Source organism: Mustela nigripes, unplaced genomic scaffold, assembly GCF_022355385.1.
Source record: "Mustela nigripes isolate SB6536 unplaced genomic scaffold, MUSNIG.SB6536 HiC_scaffold_2525, whole genome shotgun sequence".
Taxonomy (NCBI): Eukaryota; Metazoa; Chordata; class Mammalia; order Carnivora; family Mustelidae; genus Mustela; species Mustela nigripes.
In genome coordinates, this window is record NW_026741931.1 from 1 (window position 1) to 4,570 (window position 4,570).

Sequence of the window (4,570 nt, forward strand, 5' to 3'; positions counted from 1 at the left end):
CAGCTGATGAATGGTTTTTATCAGATGACTATTACCTATTTTACTTAGCTGTTCCTCTACTGATAGACATTTGAATTATTCAGATTTCTTACTTCTAACAAATTATGTGACCTTGAGTGCCTTGATAATTTTTTTGGCATACAGTAGGAAATTTGGCATGCAGTAGGGAGATTGCTGAACCTTATGATGCCCCCATGTACCTGTTCTTGATATTGCCTGAGGGCTTTCCAAAGTGCTTGTAGGACTGTGTACTGCCTCTGGGGCTGAGAACTGGTTTTGGTCTCCGCATCCTTGCCAGAAATTAATAATGTTTGCAGATGAAATAGCATCTCATTTTTGTTTAATTTGTATTTTGTTGATTATTAGTAACTTTGAGTGTTTTTTAATCTGTTTATTGCATATTAGTGTTTCTTAATGAATGCCTACAATATATGTCAAGCACTGTTCTAGAGTAGTATTAAGCATATAGTGTGGACATGACAAATTCTTTTTCTCATGAAGCTTAATCCTCTTTGGAGATCTGCAGTAAAAAAGTAAAATATATAAGAAGTAAGTAAAGTGGTGATGAGTGCCTGGGAGAAAGATAAAGCAGACAAGAATGACAGAGGGCTATGAGTGGTGTGGATGGGGATGGGGAAGTGGCACTGTTTTAGATTGGGTGGTGAAAGAAAGCCACAGCAATAATGGTACAGTTGAACAAAGTGCCTATAAAGGCACAAGTCGTAAGTCATAGTATGGCTGCCTGAGGGAGAAGTATTCTAGGCATGTATAATTGTTAGTAAAAAGGACCTGTGACAGGAGGGTGCCTAGATGATTTGAAGACTCCCAAGAAGGCCAGTGTGGCTAGAGTATAGTGGTCAAGGGCAAAGTAGTAGAAGACTGAGTCAGAAGATGCTACGGGTGGTGGTGGGGTGGGGTGGAGGGCTTGAAGACAGCTACGAATGCTGCTTTTAAACTGAGTGGAATGGAAAGTCGCTGGAGAACTGGAGAGAATGCTTTGAGGCAGCCGGGTGCTATGTTATATGCTTATTGTACTAATCCAGGTAAGACAGAATGGTAATAGCTGTAGAAATGATGAGAAGTGGTCAGATTCTGGACAGATTTTGAAGAGCGAGCTGACAGGATTTGCTGAGGGATTTGAAGTGGGGTATGGAAAAAGATAGGAGCTATAAATGACTACAGGATTGGGAAGTAGAGGCCTCTGCTCCAGTAGCGGCCTAGAGAGCAACAGCGAGCAGATCGCTCAGCTTTCCCACTTGTTGCCACCTTCTGTGGAGCCTCCGCCTCCTCTGCTACGCCCCCGGCTTCCTCCTCTCCAAGCTGCGGTTAACCCGTACGCCCACTGGGCTGCACAGTGGTGACCCCAGCATCATGATGAGTGATGATAAACCAGGTGATCACCTAGACTTATTCTGTATACTTCAATCATTATGCTGAGGATTTGGAAAAGGTGTTTATTCATCATGGAATTATGGACAGGACCGAGCAGCTTACTCAAGATGTGATGAAGACATGGGAGGTCGTCACATTGTAGCCCTCTGTGTGCTCGAGGGAGGCTATAAATTCTTTGCTGACCTGCTGGATTGTATCAAAGCACTGAACAGAAATTGTGATGGATCCATTCCCATTACTGTAGATTTCATCAGACTGAAGAACTACTATAATGACCAGTCAACAGGGAACATCAAAGTAAATGATGGAGATGATCTCTCAACTTTTTTTTTTTTAAAGATTTTATTTATTTATTTGTTAGAGAAAGAGAGAGAGAGAGAAAACGGGCAGGTAGAGTGGCTGGCAGAGGCAGAGAGAGAAACAGGCTCCTGGCTGAGCAAGGAACCCAACACGGGACTTGATCCCAGGATCCTGGAATCATGACCTGAGCCAAAGGCAGTGGCTTAACTGATTGAGCCACCCAGGCATCCTGATCTCTCAACTTTGACTGGAAAGGATGTCTTGATTATTGAGGATAAACTGACACTGGCAAAACAATGCAAACCTTGCTTTCATTGGTCAAGGAGCATAATCCAAAGATCATCGAGGTCGGAAGCTTGCTGGTGAAAAGGACCCCTTGATGTTTTAGTTATAAATCAGACTTGTTGGATTTGAAATCCAGACAAGTTTATTGTAGGATATGCCCTTGACTATAATGACTTCTTCAGGGATTTGAATCATGTTTGTGTCATTAGTGAAACTGGAAAAGGAAAGTACAAAGCCTAAGATGAGAGTTCATGTTGAGTTTGGAAGCATCTGGAGTCCCATTGAAGTTATCAGTAGAATGTTCTAGGTCTGTGGCCATCTGCTTAGTAGAGCTTTATTAAAGAATTTTTTTTAAAGATTTTATTTATTTATTTGACAGACAGATCACACAAGTAGGCAGAGAGGCAGGCAGAGAGAGCGAGAGAGAAGGAAGCAGGCTCCCCGCACAGCAGAGAGCCCAATGTGGGGCTCGATCCCAGGACCCTGAGACCATGACCCGAGCCGAAGGCAGAGGCCCCAACCCACTGAGCCACCCAGGCGCCCCTTAGTAGAGCTTTATTGAATGTATCCTCTCAAAATTTTATCCACTTAGTATTTTAGAAATGTCCATTGCTGCATTCCTGAAGTCTTTATTCACAGTACGAGCCTATAGACTGTTCCTCTTTGAGTGGAGTGTTGTTTGACTTGTGAATGAATAATAATCTCTTAAACCACACCACTGTTGAATGAAAATACTGAAATTGTATTTGTAAGAAACATTTAAAGAGAAGATATATTAGTTTTTTAATTGGTATTTTAATTTTTATATATTCAAGAAAGAACAGAAGTGATTGACTATTGTTAACTCTATACCACTGTGTGTTTAGAAGAGTAAGGAGCAGTGAGTTTTTGTATCAGAGACAGCATCTACAGTATTGTTCTGTTGGGTAAATCATATGTCTTGGAATTATTTTACTGTCTCAGTAGAATTAACTGTTTTCTTGTGCTTAGTCAGATGATTTCCAGGGAATCTGTGTCAACAGTTCCTTTTAAATACAAATCAATATTCCAAAAAACGTAAAAAAAAAAAAAAAAGATTTGGAACTAGAAAACTAGGAGTTGCCGTTTACTGAACTGGGGCTACTTGCAGGAGGAACAAGTTTGATGGAAAATTATAGTTCAGTCTTGGACTTGCTGCATTTTAACTGCCTATGAGACATCTGTTGGAGATGTCCAGCAGGTAGTTAGATCCACAAGTCTCAATTTCAGGAGAGAGATAAAATGTGGGAGTCATGTGTGAATATATGGCACTTTAAAACCATATGACATTACCCAGGGAAGAATATAACTAGAGAAGTTATCCAGGGATTGGGACTTAAGTCACTGTAGAATTTTAAGGTAAAGTGCCTTTTTATATTCTTTGCTGTTGTTTCTCCATGGTGAAACAACATGGGATTGGCGTGGGGTGTGGAGGTGGGATAGTATGTACTTTTAAAATATTATAATTTGGGGGCACCTGAGTGGTTCAGTGGGTTAAGCCTCTGCCTTCAGCTCAGGTCATGATCTCAGGTCCTGGGATGGAGCCCTGCTTTGGGCTCTCTGCTCAGCAGGGAGCCTGCTCCCCCCCCCCCGTCTGCCAGACTCTCTGCCTACTTGTGATCTCTCTCTCTCTGTCAAAAGAATTTAAAAAAATATATTATTTGTAGGCATTCCTCATACAATCTGATCATAATTCTTTGGCTATATGCATTGTTAGGGCTTGTCTCTTAATTTTGCTTATAGATATTTTGTTGAACAAAGTTATTTTTAAATTTTTAAATCCAAGTATAACAGAAATAACAATAAAGTATACAAATGTTAAGCATAAAGGTGAGTTTAATTTTACAAAGCGAACCCAGCTCTGCAACAACTATCCAAAACAATGTACTTGCTGCCCTGAAGATTGCTGTGTGTAATTTTCTGGTCATTACCACTGTCCAAAGTTAACCATGATTTTGAATTACAGTAGCAGAAGTTAATTTTGCCTATTTTTTTTTAAAGATTTTATTTATTTATTTGACAGAGAGAAATCACAAGTAGATGGAGAGGCAGGCAGAGAGAGAGAGAGGGAAGCAGGCTCCCCGCTGAGCAGAGAGCCCGATGTGGGACTCAATCTCAGGACCCCGAGATTATGACCTGAGCCGAAGGCAGCGGCTTAACCCACTGAGCCACCCAGGCGCCCCAATTTTGCCTATTTTTATAAAATAATATGGAATGTATTTTTTGTGTCTGACTTATTAAGTGTCATGTTGTGAGAGTCATCCATGTTCTTGGACTTAGTAGTATCATTTAATTCTTTTTTTCATTGGTTTCCATAGTTAAGACTGCACCAAAATGTTCCCATCCTATCATTGATAGTTGGAGTTTTCCACTTCACAGCCATTCCAAAAAATATAGTGGCGGACACTTGGTGTTTGCATTTGGTGTGCATCTGTGTAGAATATACCTAGAGGTGAAATTAAGTAATACTGCTGAGACATTTTCCAAAATGACTCCTAAAATACATTGCTACTGGTAGTGTATGAGAGTTCCTCATTCCACAACTTCTCCAGCAGTTGGTACTATAACTTTTAAA

The 4,570-nt window shown here is 40.6% G+C and overlaps 1 pseudogene; it reads left to right on the forward strand.

The window, feature by feature from the left end:
* The first annotated feature begins 932 nt into the window (after window positions 1-932).
* LOC132008967 (hypoxanthine-guanine phosphoribosyltransferase-like) lies at window positions 933-2,217 on the forward strand (annotated as a pseudogene).
* The last annotated feature ends 2,353 nt before the right edge of the window (window positions 2,218-4,570 follow it).